Here is a 27,658-nt window from a genome sequence, read left to right on the forward strand (position 1 = left end):
GGGGCTCTCTTTACCTTCTGAGGCAACCCACTGCATCCAAGAGAGCTCTAGTGATAGAAATGTTAAACCAAAATATTTCTTCTCACAACTTCTATCTTTTAATGTGAGCACGTTCCTCCAGTACCACAGCTTAGTCTGTCTACATGAAAACACATATCCATCAGGATACTGGCAGGAAACAGATGGCACATTCAAAGATATAATTAAAGAGTTTCATAAAGACACTATTTATAAGGGGAGAGACAAAAAAAGGAGCTGAAGAACCCTGGGGCTAGAAAGTTGCTGACAGGACTTGGAGAAGAACTACAGAGGAAAATATATCTATAAGAGAAACAGGAGTTGTGACCTTTAGGAAAGGAGAAGACACACAGCCAAGCCCACGTTCAGCAAGGAAGACACGGGGAAATAAATACCCCGACTTTCTTTCCCGCTTCCCCTAACCATAACTTGCTGGTACCTCTCATTGGCTAAATATAGTCAGAAGCCAGAGAGCTAGAGAGTGCAGAGGGTGGGTAAAGGATCCTGAAGGACAAATCACACTTCACATTTTTAAAAGATTTTTATTGATGTGGAGCATTTCTAAAGTGTTTATGGAATTTGCTGCAATATTGCTTCCGTTTGATGTTTTGGTTTTCTTGGCCGCAAGGCATGTGGGATCTTAGCTCCCCAACCAAGGATCAAACCCACACTTCCTGCACTGAAAGGCAAAGTCTCAACCACTGGACATCAGGGAAGTCTCCACACATTGCACATTTTTTGTAAGAATTAAAGATTTTAAAATTTAAAAAAAAGAAAAAAAAGAAAAACAATAATAAACCAAAAAAACCCAAACAAACAAAAAACACAAAGTCACAGAAATTATAATATATATATATATATATATATATATAAGTTTGCTTTAAAAAAAAAAAAGTAGAACTAGTGTCCTCTTTGAGTCATCTCTTCTCCAGCCAACCATCCTCCACTCCTCCATTCACTCTACAAAAGATACATACATATATCCTTCCTCCATCCCAGATGCCTATTCTCGACCCAACATGGCCGTCCCAGTGCAAGGGAGCTGGGAATATCATCTTTCTCACTCCAGGTAACACTTCTAAAGTGGTACATATATCTTGAGAAAGATTTAAAGAACTCATTCAGTAGCTACACAATATAATGACTCGTTATGATTTTTACAGTTCTAAAATGTCTGCCCACCAACTTCACTAGTCAAAATGAAAGTATGTCTCCTATATTCTATAGGTGTGTAGTTTACTCTCTGGACCCAGGGGCAGGACCAGTCATTTAACCATTTTTATATTTCATTTTGATAATGAGTCTTTTGAGATAGCTTGCTGCAATGTTTTCCGGACTTCATCTAAAAACTTAAATTTTTAAGGTAAAAGACATTTAGATATCATCTCATGCAATGCTGGGGCTTTCCAGGTGAGTCAGTGGTTAAAGAATGCACCTGTAATTCAGGAGAAGTGGGTTGATCCCTGGGTTGGGAATATTGCCTGGAGGAGGGCATGGCAGCCCACTCTAGGATTCTTGCCTGGAGAAACCCATGGACAGAGGAGCCTGACGGGCTCCATAAGGTTACAAAGAGTCAGACATGACTGAAGAGAATGAGAATGCACACATCCAATGCTATCATTTTTTGTAAGGGCAAACAGTAACTCAAAGAACAAGAAGCTTGGGCCAATGAGGAGTAGAATAGGGACAGAACTTCCAATAGGCTTCCATTCCAAACCTCACAGAGCATTTATCTGAAGTCATTGGACATTTTAGCCTTTTTGTATATTTATTTTCCTCACACATAGGACAAGATAAACTCTTATTATTCTGCAGTGTTGCCTTTTGAAAGCATGCTTGTCTACTGTCAGTTTGATGACAAAATTCTCTCAAGCTGTTAGGTAGCAGATAATTTCTTGTGTCTGAAGAACTGGTTGGTTCATTTTGCTCTCACGCTGAAAGTCTATCAGATGAAAAAAGCCTCACTATGGCCTCTCAGTCATCAGAAGCAATATTGTTGAATTACAGTCCAATGGGTAATGCTATTAAGAAGCAGGACTGTATTGTTAGATGTGTCAAAGAAAATTATGCTTCCACTCTTTCAAGTCTCCAAAAATAACAACTTCAGTTCATTTCAGTTCAGTAGCTCAGTCGTGTTCGACTCTTTGCGACCCCACACCTCCCTGTCCATCACCATCTCCCGGAGTTCACTCAGACTCACATCCATCGAGTTCGTGATGCCTTCCAGCCATCTCATCCTTGGTCGTCCCCTTCTCCTCCTGCCCCCAATCCCTCCCAGCATCAGAGTCTTTTCCAATGAGTCAACTCTTCACATGAGGTGGCCAAAGTACTGGAGCTTCAGCTTTATCATCAGTCCTTCCAAAGAAATCCCAGGGCTGATCTCCAGAATGGACTGGATGGATCTCCTTGCAGTCCAAGGGACTCTCAAGAGGCTTCTCCAACACCACAGTTCAAAATCATCAATTCTTTGGAGCTCAGCCTTCTTCACAGTCCAACTCTCACATCCATACATGACTACTGGAAAAACCATAGCCTTGACTAGATGGACCTTAGCTGGCTAAGCGATGTTTCTGCTTTTGAATATACTATCTGGGTTGGTCATAACCTTTCTTCCAAGGAGTAAGCGTCTTTTAATTTCATGGCTGCAGTCACCATCTGCAGTGATTTTGGAGGCCAAAAAAATAAAGTCTGACACTGTTTCCACTGTTTCCCCTTCGATTTCCCGTGAAGTGATGGGACTGGATGCCATGATCTTCGTTTTCTGAATGTTGAACTTTAAGCCAACGTTTTCCGTCTCCTCTTTCACTTTCATCAAGAGGCTTTTTAGTTCCTCTTCACTTTCTGCCATAAGGGTGATGTCATCTGCATATCTGAGGTTACTGATATTTCTCCCGGCAGTCCTGATTCCAGCTTGTGTTTCTTCAAGTCCAGTGTTTCTCATGATGTACTCTGCATATAAGTTAAATAAGCAGGGTGACAATATACAGCCATGACATACTCCTTTTCCTATTTGGAAACAGTCTGTTGTTCCATATCCAGTTCTAACTGTTGCTTCCTGACCTGCATACAGATTTCTCAAGAGGCCAGTCAGGTGGCCTGGTAGTCCCATCTCTTTCAGAATTTTCCACAGTTTGTTGTGATCCACACAGTCAAAGGCTTTGGCATAGTCAATAAAGCAGAAAGAGATGTTTTTCTGGAACTCTCTCGCTTTTTCCATGATCCAGCGGATTTTGGCAATTTGATCTCTGGTTCCTCTGCCTTATCTAAAACCAGCATAAACATCAGGGAGTTCACGGTTCACATATTCCTCAAACCTGGCTTGGAGAATTTTGAGCATTACTTTACTAGCGTGTGAGATGAGTGCAATTTTGCGGTAGTTTGAACATTCTTTGGCATTGCCTTTCTTTGGAATTGGAATGAAAACTGACCTTTTCCAGTCCTGTGGCCACTGCTGAGTTTTCCAAATTTGCTGGCATATTGAGTGCACCACTTTCACAGCCTCATCTTTCAGGATTTGAAACAGCTCAACTGGAATTCCATCACCTCCACTAGCTTTGTTCGCAGTGATACTTTCTGAGGCCCACTTGACTTCACATTCCAAGATGTCTGGCTCTAGACTAGTGATCACATCATCATGATTATCTGGGTCATGAAGATCTTTTTTGTACAGTTCTTCCGTGTATTCTTGCCACTTCTTCTTAATATCTTCTGCTTCTGTTAGGTCCATACCATTTCTGTCCTTTATCGAGCCCATCTTTGCATGAAATGTTCCCTTGGTGTCTCTAATTTTCTTAAAGAGATCTCTAGTCTTTCCCATTCTGTTGTTTTCCTCTATTTCTTTGCATTGATCACTGAAGAAGGTTTTCTTATCTCCTCTTTCTATTCTTTAGAACTCTGCATTCAGATGCTTATAGCTTTCTTCACAGTCCAACTCTCACATCCATACATGACCACTGGAAAAATCATAGCCTTGACTAGACAGACCTTTGTAGGCAAAGTAACGTCTCTGCTTTTCAATATGTTATATAGGTTGGTCATAAATTTTCTTCCAAGGAGTAACCGTCTTTTAATTTCATGGCTGCAGTCACCATCTGCAGTGATCTTGTAGCCCAAAAAAATAAAGTCTGACACCGTTTTCACTGTTTCCCCATCTATTTCCCATGAAGTGATGGGACCAGATGCCATGATCTTAGTTTAAGCCAACTTTTTCACTCTCCACTTTCACTTTCATCAAGACACTTTTTAGTTCCTCTTCACTTTCTGCCATAAGGGTAGTGTCATCTGCACATCTGAGGTTATTGATATTTCTCCAAGCAACCTTGATTCCAGCTTGTGTTTCTTTCAGCCCATCCTTTCTTATGTTGTACTCTGCATATAAGTTAAATAAGCAGGGTGACAATATATAGCCTTGATGTACTCTTTTTCCTATTTGGAACCAGTCCATTGTTCCATGTCCAGTTCTAACTGTTGCTTCCTGACCTGCATATAGGTTTCTCAAGAGGCAGGTCAGGTGGTCTGGTATTCCCATCCCTTTCAGAATTTTCCACAGTTTTCTGTGCTCCACACAGTCAAATGCTTTTGCATAGTCAATAAAGCAGAAATAGATGTTTTTCTGGAACTCTGTTGCTTTTTCCATGATCCAGCAGATGTTGGCAATTTGATCTCTGGTTCCTCTGCTTTTTCTAAATCCAGCTTGAACATCTGGAAGTTCACCATTCACGTATTGCTGAAGCCTAGCTTGGAGAATTTTGAGCATTACTTTACTAGCATGTGAGATGAGTGCAATTTTGCAGTAGTTTGAGCATTCTTTGGCATTGCCTTTCTTTGGGATTGGAATGAAAACTGACCTTTTCCAGTCCTGTGGCCACTGCTGAGATTTCCAAATTTATGGCATATTGAGTGCAGCACTTTCCCAGCATCCTCTTTCAGGGTTTCAAATAGCTCAACTAGAATTCCATGACCTCCACTAGCTTTGGTCTTAGTGATGCTTCCTAAGTTCCACTTGACTTCACATTCCCAGATGTTCGGCTCTAGGTGAGTGATCACAGCATCGTGATTATCTGGGTCATGAAGACCTTTTTTGTACAGTTCTTCTGTGTATTCTTGCCACCTCTTCTTAATATCTTCTGCTTCTGTTAGGTCCATACAATTATTGTCCTTTATCGAGCCCATCTTTGCATGAAATATTCCCTTGGAATCTCTAATTTTCTTGAAGAGATCTCTAGTCTTTCCCATTCTGTTCAGCTTAACTCAAGCCAAATTCACAAGTTGGTGCATATATTGGGTTGGCCAAAAAGTTCGTTTGGGTTTTTCTGTAGCATGGGCTTGACAAAACCAAATGAACTTTTGGCCTACCCAATATCACTTTTATCTAATTTACTACGAATTTCAAAATAAGTCACTTTTAAATACTTATTTTAAAAATATTAAAAAGCATTATTTAAAAGTATTATGGAGCTTCCCTGATAGCTCAGATGGTAAAACGTCTGCCTACAATGCAGGAGACCTGGGTTCGATCCCTGGGTTGGGATGATCCCCTGGAGAAGGTAATGGAAACCCATTCCAAGACTCTTGCCTAGAAAATCCCATGGACTGAGGAGCCTGGTAGGCTACAGTCCATGTGGTTGCAAAGAGTCGGACATGACTGGGTGACTTCACTTCACTTCACTTCACCATGAATTTCAAAATAAGTTACTTTTAAATACAGTGAATTATTTAGAAAGATAACACTTAAAATCAAATAGACGAAGACAAACATAACACAACAATATAAAAAATCTGGGGTCTAACTCCTTAGTTCCCCACTGAGTGCCTTTCCTAATGACAACCTTAACATTATGTCCTTGATTTTTATTAATGCTCAAATCAGAAAATGAAAATTAATGATGCTTCTCTGTATTTTGTGATAAATAGCTTCTGAAGGAGCTTTCAATTTTGTTGTCCAATGTCTCATGCATATGGATCCATATGATAAATTATTTTTAGAATTCAGTATCTGCCTCAGCCAGCCACTTCCAATCAGCAACCCTGGGGAAGAATTTTCTAAACAGCATGTAAAGTTCGCCTCCCATAAATAAAGTAGCCATTTGTTCTGTAGCAGAAAACACTGAATCCTCTAACACATTTTATTTTCTTTTATATCCTGGTGGCCAGGAAGCTCACAGTCAACCTAAATATTCAGTCATTGTTATGATACTTATGGCACTCCTCCATATAACTGCTTCTTCCTCAGTGTCCACAGGTTGTTGTTGTGGTGGTGTGTGTGTTTTTTTTTTTTTAACAGTCATCATAAACATTTTTTTTTTAATTATAAGCCACCTCAAGTCATCTTTGTAAGCAAGCATCATAAGTATAACAAAACATCTAAACACCACTATTAATGGAGATAAAATAGCATTTTGAAGAGACTGCACCAAAACCCTCACTGCATTTCGTCAAGGCTGGATGCTTCTAAATATCTAGTTTATCGGCATAGACTGTTTTGAAAGCTAATCTAGAAAATGCAGAGAGCAGTCATAAAAGTGGCCCTATTTCTTATTTAACTGGACACAAAAGTCCCTTGAGAACTTTGGCTCATAGCTTTGGCCTGCACTATTATCTAGTTGCACCAATTTAGAAAAGTAACTGTTGGGGTGGTTAGGAGGGAGTACAAGGATAGTCATCAGAAAGGTGATGGAAGGAACAAGAACCTACTAAGCTGTGGGGTATTTTTAAGTGGCATAAATACATAAAAACCAGAGCCCATGCTGTTGATAAATTTCAGAGTCTATAATCAATGCTACTTTATATCCTTGATAGGAAAATTCAAATCAAGATAATTCTAATTTCAGATATAGAAACAAGAACTCCACTAGACTGAGGTATGACTGAGGTATGAAAGTGAAATAGGTCTATGTGCATAAGAGTTAGGCACATAAAGAGTTCATCTTATTTATTCAGTCATTTAATTCTCAATTTTGTGACTGAACGAGATAGATAGAAAACCACAGTCTCGTTCAAATCTGCAGAAAAAAGCAACCATGTAACCAAGCCCCTATGGTGGCAAATTTACTCTTACTTAGCTCTATAATTCAAGGATCTTCAACCCCTAGGATCCATTGCCTGATGATCTGAGGTGGAGCTGAAGTAACAATAATAAAAATAAGTGAAAATCGCTCAGTTGTGTTTGACTCTTTCTGACCCCATGGACTATACAGTCCATGGAATTCTCCAGGCCAGAATACTGGAGTGGGTAGCCTATCCCTTTTCCAGGGATCTTCCCAACCCAGGAATAGAACCAGGGTCTCCTGCATTGCAGGTGGATTCTTTACCCACTGAGCTCTGAGGAAAGCTGAATAAAAATAAAGTACACAATAAATGTTATGTACGTGGGTCATCCCCAAACCATTCCCCCTTCCCCACCCTAGTCCGTGGAAAAATTGTCTTCCATGAAACAGTCACTGGTGCCAAAAAGGTTGGGGACTGCTGCTATAATTCCATCTCTCTCTTGACTGGGCCACAAATCGTTCAACTCAAGAATCCAAAGAGATCAAAACCAGCCCACAAATCTCCTGTGTCTCCTGAATTGCAGGTGGATTCTTTGCCACTGAGCCAACTAATCTATGTGAGGTATATGTAAACATGCATAACTGTTCTATTTACCATTCTCTCTGTGTGTATACACATTTCCCCAAGGAGCTAGGGTTCAGTACTCACTAATTCAGTGCTTACAGTTACTTTATAGAATATATCTCCAAGAATAATGAGAGTTAACTACACGGTCTAGAGCATGTAATATCAAAAATAACAGTGAGCAGATGATATGTGGTCTTTCTCCAATGCCAGGATAAAAGGTGAACACACCCCACCACCACCATGCCCATCACCTCCAGGGAAAAAGAAGGAGATGGAGGTAAACAAGGAGGAGAATCTTTATTTATTTACATAAGAGGGGCTGAATTAGAGAATCAGAGTAGACTGAGGAAACACATGGAATGTACTAAAAATAAAATTTCTAGAAGGCTGGTGACAAAAGAGTCAGCAAAAACAGCTGTTTTGTAAAAAAGCAAAACAGAAAACAGTGTTCACCAACAAGGGATTGTTAAAATAAATTAGAAAACCTGCATAGCAGGTCATAGTATTCAGGCATTAAAGAGTAAAGCAGATCTATTTATATAAACACACAGAAAGACTATCATGTAATATTGTTAAGTGAACTTTAGAGTCATGAAACTTATCGTACAGCATGAATGCAATTGAGGGAAATAGACTACTATGCATATGTGGATGTATGCATGTATGTGTGTGTGTGTACAAATAACATGTAAGAATCCACTCATGTCTAATTACATACTTTGATTTGTCTCATAATTTCATCAACTCTTTGGTCTCTATTTACTCATGTTTCCAAAATCTTGTCACATAAATGCTGAATAACAAGGATTTGTAAAATGAAAAATAGTTTGGAAGCTATTTATTTTGTCTGCTTGGCTGCTTGGGTTTTCTTGATTGCAGTTGTCTGCCTTTGTGCATCTAGAGTTTGACCTTCAACCTTCTACCTCTTCTATGGAGATATGTAGTCTTGGCACAACCTAAGAATTAGATTTACCTATAGCCAATGATTTGAAAGAAATGCATGTGCATGAATTGACATTACCTCCATAGTCCAACATTTGGAAACACAGTTGAAACTCCTTGGCCAGAAAGATGCTGTTTTTGAGTCATCTCACTTCCAATCTACCCCAGGACAGCATAAAATATGAAAATGGACCAAGCATGCTACCCCTGGACTTCCCAGGTGGCACAATGGTAAAGAATCACCCTGCCAATGAGGATAAGAGATGCGAATTTCATCTCTGAGCGGGGAAGATGCCCTGGAGAAGGAAATGGCAACCCACTCGAGTATTGTTGCCTGGAAAATCCCATGGATAGAGGAGCCTGGCAGGCTACAGTCCATGGGGTCGCAAAGAGTCAGACAAGACTGAGCACAGCACAACATAGCATGCTACTCCTCAAAGGGGAATGGAATTCCTCTTGAAGTATGTTGGGCAAATTCTAATTTCAATTCTACTGCCATGCACTGAAAATTTCAACAGGCCTGACCTTGCATCAATCATTAGCAATTATGACAACAGGAGAAATACATCCAGTTCTGAACTTTTAGAGAGTTGGTAGTCAGCAGAAGTGCTTTGCCCCTCATTTCTCACTGTGCTTCTACACAGTGAATCTGTAAATTCTCCTAGTTATTGCTACTGTTGTCACTATCATTCCTTATGGTGGGCCCATTGCCACAAACACAGTGAGGTCCTGACGGAATCAGAAAAGCCTTTTATAGCCAACACTCTAACTTTAATGGGCCTCAAAGACCTGTCGACCTTTTACAGGGAGATCCTGTGATGCTCTGAGAGTGGACTCTTAGCAGACAAAGATCCATTAGATAAGTAGCAAGAGACTATGTATGAGATGGGGGATTAAATTATATTGTCTCTCCTCCCATATATGAGTCCCAGTGACTCATAAATGGCATACATTTTAACAATTTAACAACTCATAACAGTGTCATACATTGTAGCAATTAATGGCATACATTTTCCCAATTTCACAATGGTAAGATAACTTTGGGGGCTTCCCAGGTGGGTGCCAATGCAGGAGATGTAAGACATGCAATTTGGATCTCTGGGTCAGAAAGATTCCTGGGAGGAGGGCTTGGCAACCTGCTCCAGTATTCTTTCCTGCAGAATTCCATAGACAGTGGAACCTGATGGGATAGAGTCCATAGGGTCACAAAGAGTAGGACACAACTGAAGTGACTTGGCACACACGCAAGATAACTTTCACCATTATACTGAGAATCAGGAGACTGGATTCTTAATCTAGCTCTACCTCCAAGGAAATCATGTGCCTTCTTCAAATATACATTTAATTGTTTATAAATAAAAAGAGATTGTACTGCTAGATGGTTCCACTGTATCCTGAGTGATGTTGGTGTGAGGGAATCAGCAACCTAACTTTTCACTTCATAAAGCACAGAGCCAAGTGGAGCCATATCTGAACGTGATGGAAAGGAATAGGTCTCCCCTCACCAGGTATGGATGCAATAAACAGCTTGGGATTTTGGCTGCTGTCTACCTATGGGAGGAGTAGATAGTTAATGAGTTTTATTTGTATGTGTAGAAAGAAGAGTAAAAGTAAATTTGGTAATCACAAGGATGTGACATAGCAAAGCTTTCTAGTACTACTAGCATCTACTTTCTCCCTGTCTCCCTTGATACATCATTAGACCACCTTGCCTGGCTCATTTGCAGTTAGGTAGGTCCATGTGGCTATGCTTTGGCCAATGGAGCGTTTATTGAAGTAGATAAGTTTCTAGCACCTCTCAAGTCATTCTCCATGATTGTCCCTTCCATCATCAGCCAATTGGATGTGAAAAATTAAAAATCCAGTGGAAAAATCCAAGACTCTCTAAGAGGGTGTGAGTTCTTGATGGAAAGACCTCAAGTCTCTAAAGCAAAGTTCCTTGTTGACCCAATGAGATTTATGATAGGAATAATAAATTAACCTTTGTTGTGTTAAGCCATAGATTCTATAGTCATTCATTAGCCAAGTCTGATTACTGTATAACTAACTCTACCTAACTGTTGCTTCATCTATAATTTGAGGAGAAAAACATCGACCCACATGGATGTTGGGAAAAGTAAATGTAATAAGGTTCTAGCACAGTGCCTGGCCCCTAAATGTAGTGATCTTCAGCCTTAACAATTCACATCAATTCATTGCAACTACTGATATTTTTTTTTTTTTTTTGCTTTTTAACAGTAACATCTTTATGTAGAAGAAATATTCACCCATTAGAGCAAGTCTGAGTTGTTCTAAATTGTTAAAGATATGTGTAAATCACCTTGTGGTTTATTCTTGAATAATGTGAAGCTGAATTCATTGTAAACACTGAACTAGCTCACCAATGCCTCAGCTTCTGCTGATCTCAGAAACCACAAACACTGTTCTTCCATGGGGGAAGAAAAATATGCCACTCCATCTGGTAACTATAAGAAAATCTTTTTCTTCTCTATGTTGACTTCAATGTGGATTGTGTCTATTTCAAATATATATATATATATATATATATATATATACACTACTATTCACATTTACCATCTCAGGGCTGAATCACAGAATATGTAAGCTAGAATCAACTAGGGTTTCATATCAGCAGCCAGAAAATGATTGAGGGCTGGTTTGGAGTCATGTGTTCTGTTTGTAATAGCTCCATTTTCTTCGTAATTGTCCCAGCAAAGACACGCTGATTAAACAGCTGCAGTTCCTACAAAATCCATTGGAATAAAAGACACACTCAGGTAACCCATTCATTATTTTGGAAAAGCATTGGTAGCTTTGACAAAATAATTATATGGAGAATCAGACTGTTAAAATTTCCATTGATTTTCTACATATTCAGATAAATGACACATCAGAAAATGGACTGGTACCAAGGGTTCTGTGCTAGAACAGAATCAATCATCTCTTGGATGAAGAATATGTGCAAAGTCCATCCTAGAGGCTATGTGACACCCAGCCCAACAAAAGCATGAGAATGGAGGGCATACTAATCAAGACCCAGCTCTCTTCAGATCTGTTTCCTTCTACAAAAATGTCCACCAGCTCCCTACTGCTTATGAAAGTAGTTCAGTTCAATTCAGTTCAGTCACTCAGTCATGTCTGACTCTTTGCGACCCCATGAATCACAGCACACCAGGCCTCCCTGTCCATCACCAACTCCTAGAGTTCACTCAAACTCACGTCCATTGAGTCAGTGATGCCATCCAGCCATCTCATCCTCTGTTGTCTCCTTTTCCTCCTGCCCCTAATGCCTCCAAGCATCAGGGCCTTTTCCAATGAGTCAACTCTTTGCATGAGGTGGCCAAAGTATTGGAGTGTCAGCTTCAACATCAGTCCTTCCAATGAATACCCAGGACTGATCTCCTTTAGCATTGATTTGTTGGACCTCCTTGCAGTCCAAGGGACTCTCAAGAATCTTCTCCAACACCACAGTTCAAAAGCATCAATTCTTCAGTGCTCAGCTTTCTTCACAGTCCAACTCTCACATCCATACATGACCACAGGAAAAACCATAGCCTTGACTAGACGGACCTTTGTTGGCAAAGTAATGTCTCTGCTTTTTAATATGCTATCTATGTTAGTCATAACTTTCCTTCCAAGAAGTAACTGTCTTTTAATGTCATGGCTGCAGTCACCATCTGCAGTGATTGGGTTGGCCGAAAAGTTAGTTCAGGTTTTTCCATGCCATCATACAGAAAAATCCAAGTGAACTTTTTTGCCAACCCAATATTTTGGCATTCAAGGCCCTCTGCAGTAAAGCCTTAGTCAATCTCTATGAACAAACTGAACTACTTGCTAGTGTACAAACCTGACTGGAGCTCTCCTACATCCAGGCTTTGATTATGCCGAATCTCATAGCTGAATTGTCCTCATCTGTGCCTATTGAAATCCCATTCAGCCTTTAAAGTTCATCTCCAGTCCACTGATTTCATGCTGGCTTAGCTGATTATTTCTAAAAACACTGAAAAGAAATGCCCTGTCCCCTCTTCTGTGCCAATGCCTCTTTGGGCACTTCTCATACTCATCTGTTTATCCTTCACCTATTTGTGTTAGTTGCTTTACTGCTACTACACCTGAAGGGTTAAAACTGTCTTCGTTATCTCTCACAGTACCCTATACATAGTTCAGGGTATTAAAAAAAGAAAAACCCAACAACAAAAAAAATAGAAACCATCTTAATAATAGGCAAATGATATGAAGACATGCTTCTCCAAAGAAATACAAGTGGTCAGTAAGCATGTGAAAAGAGGCTCAATACCACTAGTAATTACAGAAATACAAATCAGAACTAACATGAAATGCCACTTCACACCCATTAAGATGGTTATTACAAAAAATTACAAATGTAGGAGAGGATATGGAAAAATTAGAACACTTGTGAATTGGTGATGGGAATGTAAAATGGTGCAGCTGCAGTAGAAAAGACTATGGTAGAATAGGGACATGAAAGGATGCTCAACATCACTCATTATCAGGGAAATGCAAATTAAAACCACAATGAGATACCAACTCACACCTGTCAGAATGCTTGCTATCAAAAAGACAATGTGGAGTAAAGAGAACCCTCACACTGTTGGTGGGAATGTGAGTTGGTATAGCCACTATGGAAAACAGTATGGAGATTCCTCAAAAAGTTAAAAATAGAACCACCATACAATCTAGCAATTCCATCGCTGGGTATTTATCTGAAGAAATGAAAGCACTGATTCAAAAAGATAATTGCACCCCAATTGTTCATTGCAGCATTAGTTACAATAGCCAAGATATGGAAGAAATCTGAATGTCCATTGATAGATAAATGGATTAAGAAGCTGTGGTATATATATGCATGGACTACTACTCAGCCATAAAAAGGAATGGAATCCTGCCACTTCTGACAACATGGGTAGAACTAGAGAGAATATTATACCAAGTGAAATGATAGGCAGATAAATACAAATACCAAATAATTTCATTTACATGTGAAATCTCAAAAACAAAAGAAGTGAACAAATATAACAAAACAGAGAGTTGTAGATGCAAAGAACAAAGTGATGGTTGCTGGGGGGCAGTGCAGGGCAGGGACTGGTGAAATAGGTGAAGGGGATTAAGAGGTACAAACTTCTAGCTATAAAATAAGTCACAAGGAGGTAATATACAGTATAGGGAATATGTCAAAAATATTGTAAAAGCATTATATGATGACAGATGGTAACTAGACTTAGCATGATTAATATATACAAATATTGAATAAATATGAGGTACATTTGAAATTAATATGATATTATAAGCTACTTAATACTTCAATAGAAACAAAATAAAGAAAATAGTATGATGGTTCCTCAAAGGTTCGCTGCATGATACTGGATGCTTGGGGCTGGTGATCTGAGATGACCCAGAGGGATGGTAAGGGGAGGGAGGAGGGAGGGGGGTTCAGGATGGGAAACACGTGTATACCTGTGGTGGATTCATGTTGATGTATGGCAGAACCAATACAAGATTGTAAAGTAATTAACCTCTAATTAAAATAAATTTATATTAAAAATTAAAATGGAATTACTACATAACAGACACTTGTACATCAATATTCATAATATCCAAAAGGTAAAAACAACACAAATGCCCATCAACAGATGAAAGAATAAGTGAAATATAATATATACACATAATGGAATATTATTCAGCCTTAAAAGGAAGGAAATTTTGGTATGTGTTACAACATGCATGAACCTTGAAAATGTTATGCTACATGAAATAAGCCAGACATACAAGGACAAATATTATATGATTCTACTTATATGAGGTACCTAGAATAGGCAAATTTACAGAGAGAGAAAGTAAAAGAGAGGTGACCAGGGATTGTGAGTAAGGGGGGATGGGGGCTATTGTTCAACGGGTAGAACATTTCTTTGGGGGATAACAAAAAAGTTTTAGTAATAGATAATGGTGATGGCTGTGCAACATTATAAATTACTTAATGCCACTGAACTGTATACTTAGAAATGGATAAAAGGGTAAATTTTATGTATTTTTAGCAAGATAAAAATGTAAATAGTTTAAAATTAACTTGAAGAGCTAGGCTTTAGAACTGTAGAAATATGACAAATGATATATAGTAGAAAAGAAAACAATGTTATAGTAGAAAAGAAAACAATGTAGAAAAGAAAAGAACATGAGAGTTCAGCAGAGGTGAGTTCAAATTCAAGGTATCCTTGGGGTGGTTATTGACCTCTCTGAGTTTTCATTTTCTGATCTGGAAAAAGGAGATAACAATAGCACCTGACACATCTTGTGGGACTATCTGACATAATCCATGAAAAGCCCTCCATGAAAAAAGTACAGTGTCTAACACATATTAAGCACACTACAAAATATTATTATTCTTATGTGCAACAAAAGTAATTAAGTATTTTTATGCTGTTAATGCTCTCTGCTAAGAAATGTGCAATGTATCTTGATAGTAAAGTAGAGGATCTTTTTGAGAAAGAAATAGTCTTGGTGACAGGAGGTTTTAAGTGGTGAACTCTGGGGACAGTAGATAGAAAATAGATTTTGTTTCAAAACAACTGGTTGAAATGGTAGGTAAGCTGACACAGTGAATTGCCAGCAAAATGAGCACTTCCAGGTAGTAGCTGAGTCAATATTTAGCATACCTTGTCTACGTTATCTTTTATTCACTGCTGCTGCTGCTGCTAAGTCGCTTCAGTCGTGTCTGACTCTGTGCGACCCCAGAGATGGCAGCCCACCAGGCACCCCCATCCCTGGGATTCTCCAGGCGAGAATACTGGAGTGGGTTGTCATTTCCTTCTCCAATGCATGAAAGTGAAAAGTGAAAGTTGAATCGCTCAGTTGTGCCCGACCCTTAGTGTCCCCATGGACTGCAGCCTACCAGGCTCCTCTGTCCATAGGATTTTCCAGGCAAGAGTACTGGAGTGAGTTGTCATTGCCTTCTCCACATATACAAACCACTATATATAAAATAGATAACTAATAAAGACCGACTGCATAGCACAGGGAACTCTACTCAGTACACTATAATGACCTATATGGGAAAAAAATCTTTAAAAGAGTGGATATATGTATGTGTATAACTGATACACTTTGCTGTATACCTGAAACTAACACAACATTATAAATCAACTATACTCCAATAAAAAAATTAATATAATGCCTATTTCAAAACCATCCAAAAAGCAAAGTACTCATCCTCTTTTCCCCCTAGAAGATTTATTTTTATTTTTCTTTGCTATGAAAACTGTTAACTGTGCTGAAATACAAAATAGAAATCAACTTATAATGGACTGAAAATACTAAATAGGTAAAAAAATGTTTCTATGACCCAAAAAGTGAATATCAAAGATGCTCTAGGATCACTTTGAGATTAACAAAAGTTATTAATAAGTGAGCTAGTGGCTGATAATATTGCTTTTGACCACTTTACTTTCTGAAAATTCATTTAGAGCTGGAGGCAAAAATGTTTAAATTCAAGCAACATTGAAAAATATGCAGAACTGGTATGACTTCAAAAATGACTTAAACTCTTTTAATTCAAAAAAGGGAACGAAAATTATTAACAGAGAAACTTGCTTAACAACTGCAAAACTTTCCCAGTATTTATAGAAATTATCAACAATATTTTCTAAGAAATAGAAATGGCCAGAAATGCATTAAAGCACATAAACACATTTCAAAATTGCCTCAATGTATGAAAAAAGTAAGTCATGTGTGTATGTGTGTGTATACAGTGACACAGTCACAGAAGATAATACAATTTTAACACATATGCTGCTTTGTCTGGTTTGATTTTTATCCATTTCTTTTCTTTGCCAATATCTTATTGACAAATACACCTACAGTTCTGCCAAAAATGGATTGGAGTCGGAGGAGCCATGAGAATGGTAGGAAGGCTGCTACAACATTCCAAGTATGAGGAGAGGTGGGTGGGTCAGTGCTCTGCCAAGGGCTTTTCTCATTCTCTAAGCTGAATAGCTTTAACTGGAGGCTGGTCTAGGTCCTCCCCATGGTGTCTGCACTGTATCTGGAATGAGTGGTCTTGATACTCTTCAGTGTCTTGTCTCCTTCATTAGACTACGAGTGTGTCAAGTGCAAGGATCAGGGATTTCATGGGTGCTGAGTTCTGCCTACTCAACAAGCCTCAATGATGAGACAAGTGCTCAGGACAGGTGGCTATTTATTACCTATTGAAACATAAATTAAAACAAGGTACAAATGAAACACAAATGTATGGAGTCACAAAAATAAGTGAAGTAGAAATTTCTTGGAGAAGTTTCTGAAGAATGAGGAAAATAACCTTTCAATGAGAAAGCTCCAAGGGGAATTAGGACAGGCCCAAAGGGGCTCTTGAATTTACTGAAACTACAGACTTTATGAATAAAGTTTAACATTGTCTTCCTGAATCCTAGAACTCTGACTCTCAAACACTTTTCTACAAACTAGCTATCAAATTTGAATTCTTTATGTATCAGCTTGCTCTTTTCTTTTTCCCTTCTCTGCTCCAATAATTCACCCAACTGCACACAGCTCCCACCACTGGTCTGGGAAAGTCTTCTCTAAGAGATCTACATTGGAATAATCAGTTGAGGAGAAGAAATCCACAAAAACCAGGTTGTTCTTGGGGGCAATCTTAAGAAAGGGAGGAGAGAGTGAGCATTTAGCGTGATCCCTCTCCTGATAAGTTGAAAATATTTTATCTATTTAAATATGTAGATAGCACTTACCAAGTAGAGAAGGAAATGTCAACCCACTCCAGTATTGTCTGGAGAATCCCAGGGATGGAGGAGCCTGGTGGGCCGCTGTCTATGGGGTAGCACAGAGTCAGACACAACTGAAGCGACTTGGCAGCAGCAGCAGCACTTACCAAGAGCTGGGCACTGTTTGAAATACTTACAAATAAATAAATAAATAAATAAATGAACTCTTTTGCTAGAATAAACATCAAATATTTAAGACTTCTGCTTTAGCTAACAGTTTTATGTTTGAGTGGGAAAGAATGTATTTGAATTACAGCTGTGTGGTAGTTGGATACAGTCTCTTGAATTATCAGATGCTACTTCAAGTTGGTTGTGAGATAGGGGGCAGCATGGAGAATTTCCATTATTGGAGAAATGGATCTTGTTTGTGTAGGGGGTGTATGGGTTATGACTGGGCCAGAATTTCAGAATTAAGATGTCTTATTCTTTGATGAAATAGAACAACGTTGTCATTTGGCCATGTCAATACATTGAGAAGGGAAAAGAGAACTGAGAGAATTGTTCAGTGTTGGACACATTTTAAGTCATCCATAGATGCAGTTCAATGAATAGGAAGATTAAAAATTAGTTCAACTGTGCCTCAATCCCCTTGCTAATTCATGAATAAATTGATGTGATTTAAAACAATTTTTTAGTCCATCTCTCTCTTTTTTTTTTTTTACCTTATGTAATCATCTTCCTCATAGAAAATTCTAACTGTATGGTTAGTATTAATAAAAACAACTACCATTTCTTAAAGGCCTACTTTGAGCCAGGAGAATGTGATGTGCTTCATATATATCTTCTTTCATTCTTACAGGGGAGATGTAATCTTCTTTACATTCTTACATCATCTTCCAGGGGAGGGAATTAAGGTATCTTTCCAAGGTCCTTCAGCCAGCCACTAATAGAGCTGGTACTCTTACTGCCCTCCCTATGACCTTAACTGGAATCATACCAGCCTGCTTGCTCTTCCTTGGCTGTAAGTGCTCCTTTGAATCCCCAGACCTTCTAGTTCTCTGTTCCTTCTTTCTGGAAAGTAAGTGCTCCTTTGGATACCCAAACCTTCTAGTTCTCTGTTCCTTCTTTCTGGAAAGTCTTCCTGAATTTCTGTCTTCACTCTTCAGGGCCTAGCTCAAATGTCACCTTTTCCGAGATGTCCCCTCCCCACTCTACCCCAAGAACTAACATTGACTTATATTAGCACTTGGTACTTTATATTAGCACTTAATTAGTATTAAGTATTTTATAGTCCTAATAGCACTTTCTAATAGTACTATTAGTATTGATACTTTATATTCATACTCTGTACTTATATTGTATTAGTGCTCAGTACTTACATTGACTTTGAAAATGAACTAGTAGGTGGGCAGTAGGCTAGGAAGGCCTAAGACAAGGTTTCTCTGTGTTATCTGTGGACTACTTATATCAGAACCCCTTGTTTTGCTGGTGTTGAGCGTGTGCATATTGAAGATGAGAAGGGAGTTGTCAAAATCACTTTCCTGGGCCCAGTTCCAGACCTCCAAAACCAAAATCTCTGGTCCAAAGTCCCTGGAGAATGCAAGGATCCCAGGTTATTCCTAAAGACAAAGGTTTGAAAAGCTTTGTAATCATAAGAGCTATACAGTTTCCCTGGTGACAAATTCTCCAGACACAGGCTTAGTCAACCACCTCTAAATAAAAATCAATATCACCTATAAGAAGAGGAATGAAGAATTTCTGAAATTAAGCCTTTTTGTTTAGAGTTAAAGGACTCTTCTTATGATGGAAATTTTAGATGTCATATAAATTCATTTCATTCAAAATAATTATAAGATTATTTTTATTAAAAATGCCAGATAATGTTTATTGTTGATTGGCAAATTTCCTCCTTGAAACGTCTATTGCCTCTTTTTCACCTCAGCCCCATAACCCTCTCCAGACTCAGCACATAACTGGGGATAAAAGATAAAAGTGTCTGATCACTGAAGCAAATAGCTGAACAGGAGAAAAATAAGATGCCCCCATAAGTATTATGTCCCACCCAAGAGCTTCATTCAGCAGATGTTGGTGGCCAAGTCCTCATTATGGGTAGAAAAACTTTAGTTAAGCCTTAGTACCTGACCTCAAGGAGCTCACTGTAGAGTAGGAAGATTAACACATACTCAATGAACTATAATACAATGAACTATATGATGAATAGGCTTCCCAGGTGGCTCAGTGGTAAAGAATTTCCCTGCCAATCCAGGACATGCAGGTTCAATCCCTGGGTCGGGAAGATCCCCTGGAGAGGGAAATGGCAACTCACTCCATTATTCTTGCCTAGGTAATCCCATAGAAAGAGGAGCCTGGCAGGCTACAGTTCATGGGGTCACAAAAGAGTCAGACATGACTTAGCAACTAGACAACAACAACATATAATAAATACTATAAGAGACATATAATAAAGCCTTGTTGAAGGTTTGCGGGAAATGATTTTCTACTATTGCATTAGGGAGGACTGCATGGAGGAAGGGGTGTACATCTAAAAGTATAGTCGCCTGAATGCTTTCTGATAAAAGGTAGGTGATAAATATTTCTGTTTGTACATACTATGAATTATGTTCAGACAAAAAATGAGCTAGGAAGGCAGTAGAGATCCGTCCTTACTTTTTACACCAGTAAGTACAAAATCCAGAATCCATAGATAGAGTCTTTGATATAGAAAATTCTCTAATAAAATATCAGCAATACGTTAAAAATTCTCAGGGAGGAGAACTATGAAATAAGCATAATAAATCATTTTAATGGTAATAAACCAAGAAAAATCAAAGTCCCAGGGTTGACTTTCCAGTTATATTTGAACAATTTTGTATCTTGAGAACAAATGTCGACATAATTCCAAAAACATATGAAGGACAACACATAAATATTATACTAAACAATTTTTCATTTAAAAGACTTGCCTGCCTCAGATTTTATAGATTCCCCATTCAGAATGTGAATATTTGGAAGTTGCCTTGTTTTATTATTTCTGCCACATATGCTTTTAGAGAATTGTGTCACTGAATACTAATTCAGAGATTCTTCTTACATTTTTTAATTCTCTAGATGGAGTTTAATTCCTTTGTTATGACTAGTCAAGCTTTTGACATAAAGTAAAATTTAAGGCGTACAGATTTATCCTTACTTTGGGGCATCTTAAAGTTTACTGATATCAAATGCTAGGCACAAGTTACCCACAGGTTTAATGCTTCCCACTTTTCTTTTGTTAATGAAATGTTTGCACAGCTGCTGCAGTGTGTACAGGAAGATTAAAACCTGCTGTCACTTTGTTAAGAGAAACCTGGGGGAGGTTTAACACATCTGGCCTGGGGATTAAGGAAACCTGGTAAAAGCAAAGTTGCCCATTAGTTTACAGGCTTCAACCCGGGGACAGGAAGCAGGAAGGAAGATGTGATGACCTTTAAAATAGACCGAAATCAATTACCCCATGTACCTGTCAACACTTCATGACTTGTGGTTATGCTGTAGCCATCTTTAATGCTCCCATGAATTCTTATCTAAAAACAAGTCCTTCGTTGGTTTAAGATGGGGTAAAATGAAATGATAATTATGAGATGGAGGTGGAAGCTCATTCTACGGCAGTCATCACATTGCAATATATAAACGCATCAACTCAGCACCTTAAACTTATACAATGTATTTGTCAATTATATCTCAATTTTTTTAAAAGATGGGGTAAAGTAACTGAGTCGAGAAAGTAATTTCCTATCTAAATTGCAAATGCAGTTCTTGTCAAGCAACTTATAGTCCTTGAGAAAAAAAATTAAAATAGCAAGTCACTGGGATGGATCAGAGGAGTAATTTAACAAAGCTGTGTGCTGGGTGTGAATCAACGGGAAGGAATGTGTTCCCAGGGATGTGCAACTGCTGCAACAGCTAAAGCACAGTTCTGCAGCTCCGTGTCAAGCCCTATGAACAGGAGCACATGCAGAACTGGGATGGAATGCCTTGTCACTCACCTGAAGGCTCTAAAAGTTACTGTTAGTCTGCACACCCTTCTGAACTAATCACTTAAGGGCAGTGTTGAGGGCCTGCAGGAAGCACTGGACAGGCTCAGAGACTTCACATCTTGACTCTTTGTACTTAAGCAGGTCTTGCACTGTGGAAACCCAGCATGCTTTGGGGCAACAGACAGTAGAGCAGAGAGGCCAAGAAAGTTTCACGATTTGCTGAAGGCTAACAAGCTGGCTTTGAAAAGGTGAGGGAGGGAGGAACTCAACTTCTTTGTCCTAGCCACCAGGCTAAGACTCCCTCCACAAAGATGCTTCTCTTGGAAGAGAAGGCACTCTGGTCAAAGGAAGACCAAATGAAAGAAGTATACACACAAATAGAACCCACTATCATTGAAAATAGAGCCCAATGGGTTGAAGTGATACAAGCTACTAATCTTCAAATAGTTACTGTTCATTTTAGCACCCAACTCATCTGCAAGGCTGTTGGGGCACCCAGGGCCCATACCTGGGGCATCCGTGGGGGTTGCTCTAAGGGGAGGCTTGCTGGGCCCCATCCCCATCCTCTCTGTCTCCTCTGAGCATGTTCGCATTGAGAAGCCACAGGAGGGCAGGATTCATCCTGAGTAAGGAGGCTTTGGCCCTCGTGGGGCACATGATGGTGGCCAGTCTGTGTCTTGAGAGTTTCTTAACAGGACATTCTCTGCCCTCTCTCCTTCCAGAACCAATTCTCTTCTTCGCTTGTAAGTACTATTACTGTTTATCGACAGCCCGCTGTAAGGTGAAGGGCAGTTTGCTTTCAGAAGCCACTCAGCTCAATTCAACTGGCAGACAAGTGACAAGACGACAGATGGACGCTGCTGGAAAGTCATCCCTCTCTTTCGCTCTCGTCGCCACCTGCTGCCAGAGCCTGCTGCTTTTGCTGTGCACAGTCTGATTTGTAGCTCTGTCTCCTTTCTCTGCCACAGCCCTTCCTGGCAGCTCAGCGGGTTGTGACCACACTGTTCTCACAGCTCCCCCTGGTCCAGTCCCTTCCACAGAACTAACCTTCATGGCCTCCACTGAGGTCATACTTTTGAGCTGGACACCTTGCTCACCTATGTTCATCCTTGAAGTAAATCATCTTTCTGGGAACCCCAAGGTGGCTAGTATCACAAAATAAATCTCGTTCTGTGTTGTTGGATATGACTTAATGGTTGAAAATAGCCCAGACTCAGGAGCTTTGGTTTGCTTGGTGCCTAAAGCCTTGGCAGGCCACTTAATGGCTGTGTGGTATGGAACAGTTTCCTCCATGTTCTGGGCCTCAGTTTCCTCATATGTAAAATGCAGAACATGATAGTACTTACCTCCTAGGGTTGTTATGAGAATTAAATAGGTGAATATGTGTAAAGTGCTTAGAACAGGGCCTGAAAGTTTGTGAATGTTACCTACAGTTAAATAAAAATGAAGAAATATTAACTAGCATAAATATGCTGCCAATATGTCTGCTATTCTGATATTTACATGAGAAAACAATTCTTGCTCAGTAGGAAACAAAAAATATCAAAAATGCCCAGCACAATTTCATACATAATGGTCTTTCTCAGCAGTTATAGATATCTATATAGATGTGGCTATTTTAAACCACAGGATAAACAGTTGTTTTCTAAGGTATTTTTCAGGACCATTGAGGTTTGTTGAAATAAGCCACCAGATCTTGAGAAATGCCTGATACATGCTATACAGCATCATCTTCCTGTGTCTTTCCCAGTGCTTTTCTGCTTCAATTGTCCTTGGAACCCACCTTGACCTGTCATAGCCCCATACATGGTAAAGGCTCCAATGCCATGCTCTTTACTGTCCACAGCCCCTGAGTAGGGATGATGGCTTCCTCACTTCCTCCTTGCTCCCCACCCCACATAGCCATCTCATTGGGCTGGGAATGATGTTAGGACAGGGACTGGTTTCATATATCTCTGTGTCCTTGGAGGCCACATAGCTGAGGATCTGGCAAAGAGTGTTGCACTGCCAATAAGGAACTGACTTGTGAAATGACTTATTTCTTTCAGCATTCTTAGTTTTAGGTCAGCTAAGTGGCCATCAGAAATTATGAATGACAGATACCTTTGTCTAGTTATTTAGAAATCCAAGGAAAATAATAACACTTCTACATTTGGCTCTACTTTTCTCCCACTCTATTTCAAGAAAGATACTTTCTCAGTAGTTCCCTAATGATGCTTATCTTGCCCTCACCCTGTGTTTTTCCATTATACTCCCTTTGCTGTCATATTTTAAGATCTCAACTTCTTGGCATATGGCTATAAAGCTAAAGGTCTATAAGCCCCATCCATAAACACTACTGGCGATGCCCAATATTGGTCTCCTCCACTTCTTCTTAGATCCATAGGAAGTCTGCATCTCTCAGGGTCCCTTATATTTAGGAGAAGCCATATGACTAGTTTAGCTAAAGGGATATGAGTAGAAGTGAAATGAGCCCCTTCCAGGTTTGGCTCAAATCTTTCTCATTATCTATCTGCTCACTGAATGAGAGAGGCCTCCAAGGACCAAGAAGTAGGTGACATTCAAGATTCAAGGGAAAAAAAAAAAAAAAAAAAAACAGATGAAAGGAGCCCAGTGCCCTGAATGACTGCATGGGGAAAAGTCTCTTCTATCAACCCATATAGGACTATGATCAGAACAAAAATTAAACTTTTAAAAGGTTAAATCATCCAGATTTTAGGTTTGTTTTTAAATAGAAATTAACACTCCGACTAACCAGCACCTATGTCATATGGCAGGCTCCTAGTAAATTGCAAGGGAATGAATGACTAGATGATGGAGAAGGTTTAACTGTTCTTTGCTTAGTGAGGAATGAAATTCATCTGAAAGATTCTGGAATCCTCCTGACTACAGTACACTAGAGAAGAGACAAGGAAACTCACATAACACATGAATCAAACCAAAGTACACACTCAGAGGTTTGCTCTTGGAATGAGTGACTGAACAGTCCTGTGCTGACAATTATAAGGCTCTTGAACCACCTGGTCTACACAGGCACCATTTGCCTTACCTGACCTCCTTTCCCTCAACTGCTGGTAAACCTTGTACAACCACAACCTTTTGACTTCTCTAGATTTTAGAGCCATATGCCAATTAACTCCAATATGTCTGTAACTTAGCAAAAAAATGAGAAAATTAAGATCTTTGTTTTCTGGAATACAGTTGTGCTGTTCTTGATGAGTAAGCATTTGTAAATGATCATATTGATTGTATTTATCCAACTGGGTTCTGAGACCTAGACCATAATAGCCATAGCACCAGATAACATTTATCCATATAATGAAGGAAAGCATAGACTTAGAGAATATAAAGTGTTCAGACTGAATGTCTATACTACATGGTCTTGGTTCATTACATTACCTCAATCGTACTTCGGCATCACCTCCTTCCCTGATGTGAAGGAAGAAAGTGATGGGAAACAAAGCCAAAGATTGTAAAAGGGCTCAGATCATACAGGTAATCCCTTCTAATGTTATTTTAATCTTTAGACTCCCAGGGAATCATTAACAGAATTTAATAAGAGGCAAAATAAGATCTGATTTTTCTTTTTGAAAGATCACTCTAACTGCTGTGTGGAGGATAGATCTGAAGTGGTAAGACTGTAGACACAGGGAAAAGTCTTTGGATTGTTGCAAAAGGAGAGGATAATGAGGTCCTCGATGAAGGCAGCATTCGTGGGTGCAAACATAGAAGGATAACCTGGAAACACAAGCATGGTCAGATATTAAATGCAGCTGGTCCTTCCCTATGCCACATGTGACATGGTTTGTTAATGTCCCAGAGATAAACAGAATTCTCCACAGGAGAGCTAATGAGCACAGAATACAGTAAGACTTGGACTGGGCATCATATTTCCATATATTTTCCCTAAAGTAAACTGAGTTTATGTATGGATCATGTCACATTGTGGGATCACTTTGAATCTGTGATAAATTAAAACTTTCAGGCCTTATGAATATGAACTTCTCGACGGTCATATTTCTCCCATTTAAAATCTGTATGCCCCAGAGAAAAGATTCTTGTTTTGCTGAACACACAAGGGCAAATCTTGATCTGCAACTTCATTATAAAGAGAAAAATAGAACTCAAGTCAGATCTAGAACAATTATTCATATCTCCTTTCTAGACTTTCACTTAAAAGAACCGCTTAGAAGACTATTGCCAGATGTAAGAGTAAGCTTAGGACATATGGATCTGTTTGCATCCTCTCTCCAGTATTTACAGCCTCAGTTCAGTTCAGTTCAGTCACTCAGTCATGTCCGACTCTTTGTGACCCCATGAATCTCAGGACGCCAGGCCTCCCTGTCCATCGTCAACTCCCGGAGTTCACTCAGACTCACCTCCATTGAGTCCATGATGCCATCCAGCCATCTCATCCTCTGTCGTCCCCTTTTCCTCCTGCCCACAATCCCTCCCAGAATCAGAGTCTTTTCCAATGAGTCAACTCTTCGCATGAGGTGGCCAAAGTACTGGAGTTTCAGCTTTCCTTCCAAAAAAAATCTCAGGGCTGATCTCCTTCAGAATGGACTGGTTGGATCTCCTTGCAGTCCAAGGGACTCTCAAGAGTCATCTCCAACACTACACAGTTCAAACGCATCAATTCTTCAGCACTTTGCTTTCTTCACAGTCCAACCCTCACATCCATACATGACCACTGGAAAAACCATAGCCTTGACTAGACGGACCTTTGTTGGCAAAGTAATGTCTCTGCTTTTCAATATGTTATCTAGGTTGGTCATAACTTTCCTTCCAAGGAGTAAGTGTCTTTTAATTTCATGGCTGCAGTCACCATCTGCAGTGATTTTGGAGCCCCCAAATATAAAGTCTGACACTGTTTCCACTGTTTCCCCATCTATTTCCCATGAAGTGATGGGACCAGATGCCATGATCTTCATTTTCTGAATGTTTACAGCCTAGAGAAGTTTAATAAAGCTGTCTGAGCTTAGGTTTCATCATCTCCTAATTTTAGTAAAGTTATTATTTACCTGGTAGGGTTTTCCTTCAACAAATATCTATTGAGCAGTTACTATGTGCTGGGTTGGTAATGTGCTAGGCATTAGGAATATAACAGTGGTCAAGAAATCCTACAATCCCTATCCCCATGGATTTTGTGTTCTAATAGTGTTCAAGTATTTGAAAAAATGTACATGATGTACTTAGCACAATGCCTAGAAGAGATCCTGAGGCATGATTGGCTATCATTCTTCAACTCATGACACAATATACTTGAACTTCTGCTCAAATTGTTAAAACTGACAGAGCTGTTACAAATAAGTGTTATACACGTCTCACCACCCCCAACACCAATGGCACACATACCCACAATGGCACTAAATGACAGAAGAATTGCAACCAAGGACCAAATTGCTTCTCAAAGTAGATGCAATTGGACTGAAATACAGAAATAAGAGAAAACACAGCCTAAAGAACAGAAAGGAACAAACAACTGTCTAAGGTGATGACAGAATTACAGAAACTCTAAGAACAGAGATGCTTTCTAAGGCCCACTTGACTTCACATTCCAAGATATCTGGCTCTAGATTAATGATCACATCTTCATGATTATCTGGGCTGAGAAGATCTTTTTTGTACAGTTCTTCCATGTATTATTGCCACCTCTTCTTAATATCTTCTGCTTCTGTTAGGTCCAGACCATTTCTGTCCTTTATCGAGCCAAACTTTGCATGAAATGTTCCCTTGGTATCTCTAATTTTCTTAAAGATATCTCTAGTCTTTCCCATTCTGTTGTTTTCCTCCATTTCTTTGCATTGATCGCTGAAGAAGGCTTTCTTATCTCTTCTTGCTATTCTTTGGAACTCTGCATTCAGATGCTTATATCTTTCCTTTTCTCCTTTGCTTTTTGCCTCTCTTCTTTTCACAGCTATTTGTAAGGCCTCCCCAGACAGCCATTTTGCTTTTTTGCATTTCTTTTCCATGGGGATGGTCTTGATCCCTGTCTCCTGTACAATATCACGAACTTCATTCCATAGTTCATCAGGCACTCTATCTATCAGATCTAGGCCCTTAAATCTATTTCTCACTTCCACTGTATAATCATAATGGACTTGATTTAGGTCATACCTGAATGGTCTAGCAGTTTTTGCTATTTTCTTCAATTTGAGTCTGAATTTGGCAATAAGGAGTTCATGATCTGAGCCACAGTCAGCTCTTGGTCTTGTTTTTGTTGACTATATAGAGCTTTTTCATCTTTGGCTGCATAGAATATAATCAATCTGATTTCGGTGTTGACCATCTGGTGATGTCCATGTGTAGAGTCTTCTCTTGTGTTGTTGGAAGAGGGTG

At 39.3% G+C, this 27,658-nt stretch overlaps 1 pseudogene; it reads right to left on the minus strand.

Annotated features, from left to right (window-relative positions):
* The window catches only part of LOC138930810 (cell division cycle protein 16 homolog pseudogene), a 44,727-nt pseudogene extending 22,304 nt beyond the window's left edge, over nucleotides 1–22,423 (minus strand).
* Nucleotides 22,424–27,658: the final 5,235 nt, after the last annotated feature.

The sequence above is a fragment of the Ovis canadensis genome, chromosome X (genome assembly GCF_042477335.2).
Source record: "Ovis canadensis isolate MfBH-ARS-UI-01 breed Bighorn chromosome X, ARS-UI_OviCan_v2, whole genome shotgun sequence".
Lineage (NCBI taxonomy): Eukaryota > Metazoa > Chordata > Mammalia > Artiodactyla > Bovidae > Ovis > Ovis canadensis.